Raw genomic sequence first — 15,781 nt, 5'->3', positions numbered from 1 at the left:
AACAAGAGACTGAAGACGAGGTTACACAGTAATGGAAAACAAGATAAGATTAATTAACGTTATGTTATTTTCAATTAGGCTACATACTCAGCCATGCAGGTGCAGTTCGCAGTCAGGATGCAGTTGTTCCAGACTTAAAGGTATTCAGATTTGTTTTCGCATTGGATAGTGCAGGTACACGGATTATACGTCAGCCTGCTCACGATTCATCAGCCACTGATATTGGATCCGTCATCCTTCAATCAAACGTCTGAGACAACACACACACACCGAGCTCGGTCTCACCCCAAGCGTTGAATATCCCACCCGCTCGATAACGACCAATCAAATTCGTTTTCCTTACCCGGGTAAACTCGTGCAGCAAGTCGTGGAAACTCGTAGAAGGAGGCGACAAACAGGACAAACGACCATTTCTGAAGACTTTTAAACATGTCCGTCCTCTTCCCTTGTCTCCGACCAGGCAGCACCTCAGTCCTCAGAGCCACCAAGTTTTGTAATTGTATAAGAGTATTTTCCTGAACATGACTGTTATATAGCTGCCTGGATGCACATTGCTGTTTTTAGCCGTTAACCGACGCCATGCTCTGAGCGTCTGTGGCTTGTGCCGATCGGCAACTCACTCGGTGATGAACTGTTGTAGTACGGTGACAACATCACTAGCCAACACCGCTTAAACCAGATCCATGAAAGGTAACCATGACAACCAGTTCTTTCTGCCGTCTGGTTACGCACGCATCCTGACTTGTTGGTAAACAAATAATCCCTCTATAGATACAGGTCTGAGGTCAGTTTGAACCAGCGTCACAGAGGTCACGTAAAGGTCACGTTGTTGTTTATGTTCATCTCATCCACAGAAAAGTTCTCCGTCATAGCTGAAGTCTCCGTTGTGTGTGGTCTCCTGGTTCTACTGGTTCTACTGGGAGTTTCTCTTGGTGTCGTCTGGTGGCTTAAAGTTCATAAAAGGCGATTAATCAAAAAAGGTAGGATGTGTGTGTGTGTGTGTGTGTGTGTGTGTGTGTGTGTGTGTGTGTGTGTGTGTGTGTGTGTGTGTGTGTGTGTGTGTGTGTGTGTGAGAAAGAGAGAGAGAGAGAGAGACAGAGACTACAGAGCTGTAGCTGTAGTCAGTGGTTCTCAAGCTTTTTTTTTTTTTTTTTTTTTTACATCAAAGACCCCTAAATTGACACAAACTAGACCACAAATCCCCATTGGACAACATTTTGGAGCAAACCAGAAATACACAAATATTTGTTCTGAAGAATGTTACAAAAATTTCTCAAAAAACGTTTCTAGAAAAAAGTGTTAAAATTTTGAAGAAAAAAAAAGTTAAAATTATAATAAAATAAAAAGTGGTAAAAATTTCTCCAAAACTTTAAAAATTCTACTAAAAAAGTAGTAAAATTTCCAGAAAAAGTTGGGGACCCCCGTGAACCCTCTCAATGACCCATGGGGGTCCCTGGGCCCCAGATGCTGTAAACGGGAACAGAACAGCACTTACCCCCTTTTCACGTTACCTTGACAATAAGATGTTGTTGACTCTGTCCGGTCTGGGACTGATGATTTACTGTTTACTGTCAGCAGCAGCACAGGGTGAAGGACAGACTCAGAACAAATGCTCTTGGATCAGATCTGATCAAATCATCGTCAGTAATCACAAACTACACACAGTTGTGACGAGCAACGTTAATACTAACTTCTAAAACTTCTTCCCTCTCTCTTCTTTTTTTGCTCCGTACATGAACAATAAAGAAACCACGGAGCTCTACGTTTGTTTATTTACTTTTTTTCTTTAAACACTCGTGTTCCGACGGCATCCCATGTATTTAGCTTCACAACACTAGAAGGAGGAGGAGGTGTATGCACAAGGAAAATAATCACAACTCACTGAATTTTCAACTGATTTTCACACAGTTTAGTTTTTAGAAACACAAGACGTGTAATAATGATACAAGATGCTGTTGTACATTAATGATGGACTTGGCTATTTTAGTTATTCAGATAACGAAAACACATTTCTACACCTCAGCCCCAGGGTGGGAGATTTTGTATGTGTGTGTGTGTGTGTGGTTGTGCGAACCAACAAACAAAACTCTGATCATATCCAACACCTTCAGTAAAGATTATGTGGTTTAGATTAAAACCTGCTACTGCTGTCTGATGACATCATCATGTGGTTTGTTGTCTCTCAGTCCAACAGATGGAGGTGGTGGCAGTGAAGGAGGGGGCGGAGTCTGTCCAGCTGCCCTTCAAGACCACAGCTGGTCTGTCTGAAGACGTCAGAGTGGAGTGGACGGCTGAACTGGAGTGGATGGATAAAGACAGGAAGGTCCATGTGCATGGGAACGGTTCTAAAAAACAGCACGGGTTTTACAAAGGACGAACAGAGATGAATGAAGACCTGCTGAGGACTGGAGACCTCAGTCTGACCCTGAAACACCCCACATGGTTACTCTCAGGAGACTACACCTGCAGAGTCTACAACAAGGACGGAGACTTAATGAGAGAGAAAACTGTGAATCTCGAGGTCAAAGGTCAGAGTTGTTTGTTTGTCTCTGGTTTTGTCTCCTCTGCAGAGAATTCATGTCAAAGATGAAACAGTAGAAATCAGAGCTGTAGATTCAGGTCAGAGATTAAAACCTGAGGCCTGCACCACGAAGCTGGGTCAGCGTCTTGGCGAGGTGAGTTACCATGGTAACTTACTCTGAACGGCTAACCTGCTCCGGGTCAGCGTAGCTTTCAGGATTGATCTGAATCCAGTAAAAGGCTCCGTCCACCGGCCAATCAGGAAAAATGACGTGTCCTCTCACAGATATTACTGTTACCAAGGAGACGGAAATAAAAGTAGCGAAGCTCCGGACAGAGTTGCGGTGATTGTATCCAGTTTATGATACATTAAGAAAAAACACACGTGTCTCACAACAACGGATGAAAGGTTTTTCTGGGACAGATCAAATCCGTTAGATGATTATCCATACGATGCCAACTGTTGTTGTTTTTGTTTTCTTTGAGTGTGTGTGTAGAGACACGAGTCTATATGGGACAGACTTTTATTTAATTTAGGACAAACCTTATGCTCAGCAGAGATGGAAAAATATAATAAAATAAAACAGTTCTGTTGTTTGGCCACTGCTTAAAAGAGTCAGAACAGGAGGAAAGAATTGGATCCAGAGCAGCATCACTTACAAGTTTAATCAGCAGCCATTCAACAACTAATAAATAAACATAATCATTTAATTCGGACCACAGGCTTCTTTTTTTTCTTCTTCCTCGTAGGAGAAATAAGATGTTTGCTCACCTCTTCTCTGAGGCTTCGGTGCTCTGGTTGTGATTGGTCTGCCGCCTTGAATCCGCCCTTTATACATGTGCGTTCACCGATTCACAATAAGACAAACCTGGGTTGAGTTACCGAGGTGATAACCAGCGTCGTGGTACCGCTGATCCAGTGAGACAGTGTTGTGGATCGTTCAGCTGGATAGGCTGAGAGGAACCCTCGCTTCATGGTACAGGCCTCTGCTGCTGCTGTCTGATGACATCATCATGTGGTTTGTTGTCTCTCAGGCAAACAACAGGTGAAGGTGGAGGAGGGGGCGGAGTCTGTCCAGCTGCCCTTCAAGACCACAGCTGGTCTGTCTGAAGACGTCAGAGTGGAGTGGACGGACAGAGACGACAGGAAGATCCATGTGTATGAGAACGGTCCTAAAGGACAGGACCAGGTTTACAGAGGACGAACAGAGATGAATGAAGACCTGCTGAGGACTGGAGACCTCAGTCTGACCCTGAAACACCCCACAGAGAGAGACGGAGGAGACTACTACTGCAGAGTCTACAACAAGGACGGAGACTTACTGAGAGAGACAAAAGTGAATCTCTGGGTCAAAGGTCAGAGTTGTTTGTTTGTCTCTGGTTTTGTCTCCTCTGCAGGGAATTCATTTTCAGTGTTGGAGGTAACTTGTTACAAAATTAATGAGTTATACTAAAGTCACAGTAATATATAACTTTTAGGCAGTAATAGAGTAATACAACGTGTTACTTATTATATTTATCGTAATTTATTACAGTTACTCCGTCCAGTAACGTGTTACAATCAGAAACAGGTTGAATTACCACCTCAGGCTCCACAGCTGTAAATAGAGAAGCCAGTTTGCAGCAGCTCTTGACTCCCAGGATGCATTGCTGGCTGCTGTCTCTCTGCCCAAGTTGAAGCTTCACTGGATGAGTAAGAAAACTAGAAGACGACATCAAGTTCCTGCTCACTACAGAGTGCAGCTCCTGGTCAGAGGAGCCTGCAGCCCAGATGTCAGATCCTCATCCAGCTGCTGACAGATTATAACGTGCCTCCATATTGTAATGACTGTCCTCAGTGTTTATGTTGGTGAAAGTAACTAAAAAGTAATCAGTAACTTATTACTCTCCAGGGACTATTGCAAAGAATCATTTTACTTCCAAATGCAAGTAACTACTGTTATGTAATCTATTACATTTTAGAAGTAACTCAGGTCAGTGATTAAAACCTGCTGCTGCTGCTGTCTGATGACATCATCATGTGGTTTGTTGTCTCTCAGTCCAACAGGTGGAGGTGGAGGAGGGGGCGAAGTCTGTCCAGCTGCCCTTCAAGACCACAGCTGGTCTGTCTGAAGACGTCAGAGTGGAGTGGTGGTACGGATTCAACAGGAAGATGAAGGTCCATGTGTATGAGAACGGTCCTAAAGAACAGGACCAGGTTTACAGAGGACGAACAGAGATGAATGAAGACCTGCTGAGGACTGGAGACCTCAGTCTGACCCTGAAACACCCCACAAGGAGAGACAGAGGATACTACACCTGCAGAGTCTACAACAAGGACGGAGACTTAATGAGAGGGACAGCAGTGACTCTCGAAGTCAAAGGTCAGAGTTGTTTATTTGTCTCTGGTTGTTTGTTTGTCTCTGGTTGTTTGTCTCTGTCTCACTGTCTTCTGTCTCGTCTACAGAGAGAACTCAGGTCAGAGCTGAAACAAACAATATGAAGGACAGAAGCAGCTCCATTGATCCAACTCCTCTGATGGATGATCAATCAGTCTGATCGGTCTGTTGATCAGTTTGTGATTATTGAAAGGATCTGACTGTGGACCAGAGAGAAGATGGAGGTGAAGCAGCTGATGGACGATGGATGAAGACAGGAGGACGCTACTGACTCACAGTCTGTTGACTCATTATTGATGAGTATTGATCAGACCTGATAATGTTAAAGAGGAACTATGTCAGTGCGGTCGCCTTCCCTCTGTTTTACTAAGAGACTTCAGCCATTAAGTTTTATTGATTTCAAGTTTACTCAGTAAAACTTTTATCTTGTAATTTAGCATAACAAGGTCTTCAGGCTGATTAAATTTGAGGTCAATCTATTTAAATCTTGAACATACGATAAATGTTGATATATACAGTACTGTATATATATTTTTTAAACATCTGAGTAAATTAAGAGAAAGAAACACGATTTCAAATGTCAAACTGTCAGTAGAGTTTACACATCTCTGCCAGCTGTCATACATGTAGATGCTCTGTTTTGTCAATTATTTTATACATATTTTATTGTCATTTTTTTTTTACCACTATTGTTTTTTTTTTTTCCTTTTTATTTATACCAACAAGAAAATGACAACGACAACAAGAAAATGACAACGACATAACACAAAATACAAACTAGAAAAAGCAAAAAGAGAAAGGAAAGAAAAAGAGGGAGAGAAAAGAAGAAGAAAAGTAAAAAATGAAAATGGTCTATTTAGATTGTGTGTGTGTGTGTGTGTGTGTGTGTGTGTGTGTGTGTGTGTGTGTGTGTGTGTGTGTGTGTGTGTGTGTGTGTGTGTGTGTGTGTGTGTGTGTGTGTGTGTGTGTGTGTGTGTGTGTGTGTGCCTGTACTCTGCCTGTAAAATGATGAGATTAGTGATAATGCTAATAGTTATGGAGATGACACCAACGATAATAGCCATGAAAACAGAAAGAATACAATGAATTCTACATAAACATCACACCAGTAACAAAAATACTTCAACATCTTCAACAAATTGTTGTGAGTAGGGAGAGTGGAAGAGGGGAGGGCTTAGGAGGTAAGTTTACTAAATTTGAATGCAGACCAGGAGCCCTGCAGGCGGAGGCGGCCAGCAGCCACCCAACCCCAGGACCCTCGTTATCCCTCCGCCCCCGACCAACCGGTGGCAACGCCCTTTTTAACCCTCTCTCAATATATGGTGTGTTTGTGGTGCATTAAAAACAGAGGGATTGTGGTGCATTAAAAAAAGAGGAGAGGAGGGTTGTTGTTGTTTTTTTTTTGTTTCTTTTTCTTTTTCTTCCCCCATGTGTGTGTGTTTCTCCTTTTCCCCCTCTTTCTTTTAAAGTGGTGTGTGGTGTGAAGAGAGCACGGGGGGGCATTGCCCAACCGGCCGAAAGCTGAGGCGAGGGGAGGGTCCCGGGCCTAGGCAGACCACAAGCCGCCACCAAACCCGCAGAGCAGCTGGGACTTGGGACACAGCCTGTATAGTATTACTATTAATAATAAAGTTGATAATATTGAGTTCTTAGATAATAATGATAAGATTGAGATCATTAACAAAGAAAACGGTTACTCACCCTCACTCTCCCCTCTTCATGTTGTTGGCTATGGCAATAATATTAACAACAATGGGTATAGACACAGAGAAGGACAGAGAGCGGTGAAAACATAATCTAATATAATGGGTTATAACAGTATTTAAAATGACTAAGTAGAAGACAGAAAGATTAAATAACTAATGAATTAATAATAAATAAATAGAAATGGTTTATCAGAAACAAGGGAAGAAGGAGAGTGGAGAGAGGAAGTACAAAAAAAGAAGATTAAGTATAGAGTGTAAAAAAAAAAAGAAGAAAACAAACAAACAAACAAAAAAAAAAAGAATTGCCATGATGATAATCATGTTACCACAAAAGAACAAGTTGTGAATGGTGTGTAAGTGCTTATGCGTGAGTGTGTGCGTGTATAAAAACTATTGTTTTTTTTTTAAATTTGATTTTGTATTTTTAACTTATTGCTCTTACTGTAATTATTGATGCTTTTCTACTTTTTGCCGTCCACTTTGCGGGTACAATTCTGCAAATTACCTCATCGAGGGACTAATGAATGAATGTCATACCTGAGCTTATTGTGAATTTTTTTCTAGGGGGCGCCCTCGAGCCATTCAGTCTGACCCAAGTTGAGCCATTTCCAATGTATGTGCCAATTGTGGTTAGTTTTAACTCCCTAGTTGGTTATATATAAATTGTTATTTATAACCCCAATGGAAACCAAACATCAGTTCTTAAAGTAAAAAGACTCAGATCAGGTCGGAGCTTTAGGATTACAATACAAACTGTGGTGTGTGTAGGTAAATGAAGTCAGAGCTCCTGAGGCGCCGCTGCCTGCACGAGTTGCAGCAGGTATGAATCAGTGACAGGTGCCTGCAGCACAAAGCTGCACTGAAGAACGACCTGTGACCTCTGGTGACGTCACAGCTGTCATGTCTGCTATAAACGCATTAAAGCATCTTTATATAATTCTCAGGTCGTCCCGTCTTGAGTCCACAGGGACGTCTGGCTCCATGTGGATCTTGTCTGCAGGGAAAGTGAATAATTATGTTCAGTGTCTGATCTGTCTCAGTGTGGACGCTCGTCAGTCTTCTTTCTGATCTTCTAACGTAGTCTGTGTCTAAGTCAGTGTCTCATCCGTCTCAGTCTTCTTTCTGATCTTCTAACGTATGGACATATTGGTGGTCGTCCTCCTCATATCTGTGATGTCACAGTTACAGCAGCACAGACTGTTAGAAGTCATTCATATTCCTCTGGCCACACCTCCAGACTGCAGCCAATCACAACCTGCCGTTAGAGCACAGCCTCCTGTGACATCACGGGAAGTGTGTCTGTGCATATGTGTGGACTGGTGTGTGTGTATATTTTTTTCTCAGTCATGAGACCTGAGCTGTCAACCAGTCTGTGGCCTTCAAGTGGCTGTGACATTGACACACGGCACTTGGTCACACACAGACAGACAAAAACCCACACAAAGCCGCCACCCCCTCCCTTTTTTCTTCTTTTTTTTTTTTACACAGTGGTTATGATAATATAAATTATTTTATTGATTTTCCAATGATTAAATATCCACGTTACTGTAATGTGCATCGAGGCGACAGCCTGCTGTTACTGTAAACTGCAGCTGTAACTCTGCTGCAGCAGCTCCACCTAGTGTCACTTTTAATGAATAACACCAAATGTCCAAGCTTCAGCACATAGAGGAGCTATTCATGTTTTGTGTAAACAGTTAAAGCAGAAGTGAGTGATATATTTGTGTTAATATAAGTCTTAAATAGTTATATCTTCCGACAGCAATCACTTACATAGAGTGTTTGGACCGAAACACGGGTCTCTCAGTCCCTCTGCTCTGCTCTGAGCCGAAGAGAAAACATTTATCGTATCCTACAGTTTTTATCCAATGAGGAGAGAGAACGGCATGCAGGGCTGTGTGTGCAGCCAAGGAACGCCGTGAATGTGGTGACGTAGGGACGAGGACTGTTATGGTGCGTTCAAGGAAACTCGTATTTTTCCGACCGTGAAGTGGTACCAGTTCGATCTGGTACGAGTTCACCGGTCGGAAGTTACGAGTGGCCGTTATAGTGACTTTCACCGGTAAAACAGGTCGGAAAAACACGAGTGGGTTGCCTGAAACGCTACAAAGTCGTAAGTTGTGACTTGAAGCTGTAATTTACGATTTCAAAAGCCTGCCTGGAACGCAGCATTAGCGAAAACGACCGGACCACTCACTTCTGCTTTAACTATCTCACCAAGAAGTAATGTATATATGTACATAATGTAATGTAAGATCATGTAGTTACCAGTTGAATCTGAAAACAATTGGATCTGATCATAGCAAATAGTTTTGATTTTGAACAAAAAGAAAAGTCACAGAACTAATTAAATTCATGACAGGACACTAATGTGAGTGCACAGCTGGACCCACTTGGTAAGACTGTGGGATATATAGTAACACAGATTCCCTTACAGAAAAAAACACATGCACTTCACATGTTATTCACATGTGATTTTCCACATGTGAAAGACTTTGCATATCGTAATCATGTTATTCGCATGGGAAACATGTGGTTTTGGCCCAATTTTATGTTAAGCACATGCGAATTCCCACATGTGGTAACATGTAGAGTAAAACATGTTACCACATGTGGAAAATGGGTTCACATGGAAACATAAAATTGGGCTCAAATCACATGTTTCCCATGTGCAAATAACATGATTCCCATGTGCAAAAATGTTCACATCACATATGAAGTTCATGTGTTTTTTCTGTAACACTGAAGACTAAAAAACTGTATCCTTTTTTACCACAATGACAGGATGTCTATGACATTTGCAGTCTTTAATCACTGCACTTGTTAGTAATGTTTATTTACTGTATTTATTATTTATCAGTTATATGCCTAATAATTAATATTATTATGTTTATTATTATTTTGATCTATACACAGTGATGGACAGTATCGGAGTAAATTTACTTGAGTACTGTACTTAAGTACATATCCAGAGGATTTGTACTTTACTTGAGTATTAGATTTCTTTGGTACTTACTTGAATACATTTCCAAGACAAATATTTTCAATTAATTAATTTCTAGGAAGGCTGAAAAGTACTCGTTACTTTCAGGTCTGCTCTTTTTTTTTTTTTTTCTAAAATCCTATTGGACACAAGCTGTGTTTGTCAAAGAAGGAAACCCTAACCCCTAAAAGCAGCACATCGGTGCAGCTGGTTTCAAAGAGTTAATTCTCAGAAACAAGAGTTAAAAGCTCCTTAAATTCACCTAGAAAAAATTATAGTAATTCATTGATGTGAAAAATAAGAAATGTACTCTTACTCTTACTTTTACTTAAAGCAGAAGTGAGTGGTTCGGTCGTTTTCGCTAATGCTGCGTTCCAGGCAGGCTTTTGAAATCGTAAATTACAGCTTCAAGTCACAATTTACGACTTTGTAGCGTTTCAGGCAACCCACTCGTGTTTTTCCGACCTGTTTTACCGGTGAAAGTCACTATAACGGCCACTCGTAACTTCCGACCGGTGAACTCGTACCAGATCGAACTGGTACCACTTCACGGTCGGAAAAATACGAGTTTCCTTGAACGCACCATAACAGTCCTCGTCGCTACGTCACCACATTCACGGCGTCCCTTGGCTGCACACACAGCCCTGCATGCCGTTCTCTCTCCTCATTGGATAAAAACTGTAGGATACGATAAATGTTTTCTCTTCGGCTCAGAGCAGAGCAGAGGGACTGAGAGACCCGTGTTTCAGTCCAAACACTCTATGTAAGTGATTGCTGTCGGAAGATATAACTATTTAAGACTTATATTAACACAAATATATCACTCACTTCTGCTTTAAAGTAAATTTAAAAGCATGTACTTTTGGATACTTAAGTACCTTTAAAAGCAAGTACTTTTTTACTCTTACTCGAGTAACATGTCGACTGAGCTACTTTTACTTGTAACGGAGTAAATTTTGACCAGTAGTATTTGTACTCTTACTCAAGTACTGGAGTCGAGTACTATACATAGCCTATGAATCACAACTCACTCTTATTGTACTGCTGATATGAATGTCGTTATGTGTCAACATGCAAACTGCAATAAACTGAACCTTGAACCTTGATACTTAAGATAATGTGGACTTTATGACAGGGACATGACTACTTTATTGACTCTACAGGAAATAAATGTATCTGTTCTACACTCTGTAAGAGTCGGTCTGTCCTATCTTCACTTTGTGTTGAAATTGAAAGTAAGCGTTCATCGCTGCAGAGTCCTGGTTCAGTCTGGTTCTGATCGTTACTCAGTCCAGGAAGAAGCGATTTTAACTGGACTGTGGTCTGTGAAGATGAAGATGTTTGTGGTGTTTGTGACGCTGCTGTTCGGTGAGAAAAACTTCCATCTAACTCCATTTACATAAACTACACATCTGGCTGTGAGCGCCATGTTTGAGAGGAGGTGACCTGATACTGTGATCGACTGTAGGTGTAAACTAAAGCTCTGTCCTGCTTCTGAACCACATGTTGCTCTTTGGTAAAATGGACTTCATGTATATAGCACTTTTCTAGTCTCTATAGAGTGCTTTACACTGTGTGTCACATTCACCTTTTCATACAACACTAATGCTCGAGCAAATCATTAACAGAGCAAGAGAGCACACGTTTAGGACACTTGAACAAGCAGACTGAAGGAGCTAGGAATCGAACCACCAACCTTCCAATTAGTGGACGATTAGTGGATTTTTTGGTTTTTCTTTTACAGATTATGATAACACAACTCTCAAGTACCTTGTGTGTCGATATGGTAGTCCTCCGAAAACTTTTTAAAACTACAATCAAAACATGATGGTTTTTATAAAATGTGTGATCTTGGTTTTGTCGGCTGCTGGACGTAACGAAACTAAAGTGGGAGTTCCATTTTTTCTTCTCCTTCGTGCTCACAAACGAAACGGTGAAGAAACTTGCTGTTTTTTCAAGGAGCACGTTGGAAATCAACTCCTCAACCACGCGAAAACCGTTTGTTCCTAGGCCTTGTACAGAGTTTGCTTCAAGGTTGGAAAAAGGTAAACAAATAGCTAAAAACATGCGAGATGTCATGAGCAATTAATAGGCTTTATGCACAGCTCTACTACTTCCTGAACTTTAGCCAGCTCCTTTATTTCCTGTCTTACATTATTGGACAAACTGATTGATCCAGGTGTGTCTGTGAGGTCGTCAGACACACCTGGATTAATCAGTTTGTCCAATAATGTAAGACAGGAGCTGGCTTAAAGGTACAATATGTAAGAATGTGGCCAAAATTGTTGCTGCAGTCAAATTCAAAACACAGCAGCGCGTTGTCCCCCCTCCCCTACCCACCAGACTCGAGGTTGCCAGACAGCGACGCGCCAACCTGCTCTGCTCACTCACAGTCAGTCTCAAAGCAGAGTAAAAAACTATATTCATCAACTGCTTTATTGCTCTGACTCACAGTATCTACGAGCGGAGTTCACGTCACTCAGATGACCTCCAAGTTATTGTTGCATTCACCGTTCCGACGCTGTGTCTGTGTGTGCAGCACTGACACACACACACACACACACACACACACACACACACACACACACACACACACACACACACACACACACACACACACACACACACACACACACACACACACACACACACACGCACACACACTTTAACCCTGCATCTACCGGAGCTTTAGTGCGTGTTAATCACGCCGTAGATGAGCCAACATATGAGACGTCTTAGCGCAGAATAAACGACACGAGCCGCTCCGTTTCTCCTCCACTTTCTGACGTCGGATCATAAAACATGAGGACCGGAGACAGGCGACCTGACCGGGACAGACTCCTCTCATGAACCGCTCCACACATTCACAATCACTTCATTTATCATCGGCTCCATTTCCTCCCTCCTTTCTAACTTTCACTTTGTAATTCTTCCCTTTAGCTTTAGCTTTAGCAGCAGCTCAAACTAACTAGGCTACATGCTCACAACAGCAAGCTGTGTATTAAACGGCAGAGCGACTAGCCGCTTATTTCTACCGTGTGATATCAAGGAAATATGACCATAATAACCGATAATAGAAAACAATCTTTTTTTTTTCACGATCTCGTTTTATCTCCCAGCCATAGTTTCAGCTCAGTGGAAGCTAACTGGCAACCCGGAGGCTGAAATGCCACTGACGCTGTGACAGGGAGAAAGCGGCGCGCTGGGTGGCAACACATGCCAACCATAGAAATTCAAAACATGATTTGCGGTCTGCAAAAAAAAAAAAAATTAATGCGAATATCTTGGCTGTAGGATTGTTGTTGGTGAGTTCAGTATGTTATATGAACATTATTCCTGAGTCTCTGTTACATATTAGGATGATTTTACAGCCAGTTGCTTTAGATTTCTTACATATTGTACCTTTAAGATCAGGAAGTAGTGGAGCTGTGCATAAAGCCAATTGAAGTTGTTCATTGGGAAGAAATTGATTTCCTCGAGTTAGAAACAAACCTTTTAGAACATTCAATACAAAAACACACAGCAGATTCATTGTTATCACCATGACACCATGTTAACTCTTACTAACAAGCTGTCAGGTGTATGTAGCTCCACCTCCGTCCCCTCAGGTGGACAGGATTGGTTCCTCAGGTCTGTGTTGATGAGGCTGTCGGTGGTTCACTGCAGCTCCAGGTCAAACACTGGATCTTCATCAGAGTTTGATTAACTTCTGGTTTCTGTCTCACCTCTGTCTGTGTCCTCAGTTTCCCAGCATGCCTCAGCTGTGGAGACATATGAGGGGGAGGAGTCTGTCCTGCTGCCCTGTGACTTTCCTACGTTTGACCTGGACGAGCCTTCAGTGGTGTGGAGCCGCTCCGACCTCCGTCCTTCAACCGTCCACCAGCGTCAGCCGGACGGAGACGAACTCAGAGACCAGAACCAGGACTACAGAGGACGGACGTCCATGAGGACTGACGCTCTGAGGACCGGAGACCTCAGCCTCACTCTGAGGAGACCCACCACCAGAGACAGTGGCAGCTACAGCTGCATCCTCAGAGGGAGGGGGGGAGAGGAGAGGCAGAGTCAAGTTACACTGAAGGTCAAAGGTCAGAGGACATGGACTCATCAGAAATGTGTTTTAATGTTTCACATTATTGTTTATAGTGATGTTTTAATCTCATGTTGTTGTTTGTGTCGACTGCAGGACGTCATGAAGAATCGGTCTACATCGTCTTTGGTGTCTGTTGTCTCCTGCTCTCACTGACTGCTGCTGTTCACACTGGCATACTGTATACAATGACAAAGGCAATAAGTAAGTTATCTGTGTGTGTGTGTGTGTGTGTGTGTGTGTGTGTGTGTGTGTGTGTGTGTGTGTGTGTGTGTGTGTGTGTGCGCACCCAGGAAACTAATGCAAGTCAGTGTGATGTCAGAGCTGTTAACTGAGGTCAGAAGTCAGGTAGAAATAAACTCTAAGTGTTGTTGTGAGAATTGCTCAGAAATGTTGTGTTAATGTTTATAAATGTTCTGATCTCATGTTGTTGTTTGTGTCGACTACAGGATCTCGACCAGTCAGGATCAAGGTTCTCCAGGTTCTCCAGGTTCTCCTGGTTCTCCTGGTTGCTTGTGGTGTTGGTCTATGCATTTTCTTTCTTCATAAAGGGACTGAGAATAAAGATGGTAAGTAGTGTGTGTGAGTGTATGCATGGGCGTTGCACCCGTGGGGGATGGGGGTGTTTCGACACCCCCACTTTTAAAACACAATGGATTAGAATTAGAAGTGTATCTTTAAAAAAAATTGATTTTTACACCTATTTTGAATTTTACTCAAACACAAATACAAATAGAAATACTCCCCCCCCCCCCCTCAACAAATACAAATTCCAGATGCTTTGCACACCCCTAATTGCTAGTATTAGTGCATACTACTAAAATATTGATTGAGAATCGCATATAAGACCCAAATGACACGTTAAATAATAGGCCTACTGATAACAATATAGCACTTAAACGCAATTTTTACTTGGCTGGCTGGTAAATTATCTGCCTGGCTGGTAAAAAAAATCACTTACCAGCCTGAAAAAGTTAGTTTTGGACCCTGATTGGAAGCTTACTCTTTTGGGTAATCTAAGGTGGGCTCAGGTCAGTTAAATCTTTTCGAGAGAGTTTTCAATCCAGCCATGAAGTGCAGAGTTTTTTTCAGGAACGTCGTAGCATAGGTAAATCCACCATGATAACTCGATAGTGATTAAAAATTACATTTTGTGATTAAAATTGAAATTCAATTTCCGTTCTTTGGAACACCCCCACATTTAAAACCACTGCTCCACCCCTGTGTGTATGTATGGGGGGGTGAAGTCACTTCTCTGTTGACTGACAACAACACTAACATCTGATCTCATGTTGTTTGTCTCAGTGACAGAACCTCCTCCAGACTGGATCGCTGGTCTACTGGGTCTAATGTTCATCCTGCTGCTCCTGACTCTCCTGGTTTATTGTGTCTGGGTCAGAACACATTTAGAAAATATATTGTGTATATTTGGTCATTTCTCAGGTAAGAGGTCACAGTGGAACTGAGCAAAGTGTTTTTTTATGTGTTATTTATTAATATTTGAATCTTATATTGTTGTTGATTGTGTCGACTACAGGACGTCATCCAGACTGGGTCAAGGTTCTCCAGGTTCTGCTGGTTCTCCAGGTTCTCCTGGTTGTCCTGTTTGCTGTTGTTCCTTGCTGTGTCATTCTTCATAAAGAGATTAAGAACACAGATGGTGTGTGTGTGTATAGATTAATCAGTATAAATTGTCTCTTTGTGTCCTGCCCCCCCAACACACACACACAACTCTAACACTCATTGGGTCTCATTCATGAAATGTGAGTAACAGCCATAAATTTACATGGATTTCCACATTCATCAAAGCTGACCTTTTCGTAACTCTCACAAAATCTACACCTGCTCCTGACTGCATGTAGTGCTTGTAAATTTAGAAATGCACATAAATATTGCTTGTCACTGTTGGAAATACACAATTTTAATCCGTATTGCTCTCTGTTATGTAGGACAATACACAACTGCCTTTGAATTTAAACGTGACAAATGTGTAGAAATATTTGGAGAGGGACAGGTTTTAGGGGTCAAGGCTCTATTATTCTGTTATTCTGTCCGATCGGCACTAGTCACATATGTGTTATGGAGTTTTTTAAATGATTAACGGTTA

Source organism: Trachurus trachurus, assembly GCF_905171665.1.
Source record: "Trachurus trachurus genome assembly, chromosome: 18".
NCBI lineage: Eukaryota > Metazoa > Chordata > Actinopteri > Carangiformes > Carangidae > Trachurus > Trachurus trachurus.
The sequence above is the reverse complement of the archived record's forward strand: the minus strand, read 5'-3'. Positions refer to the sequence as shown.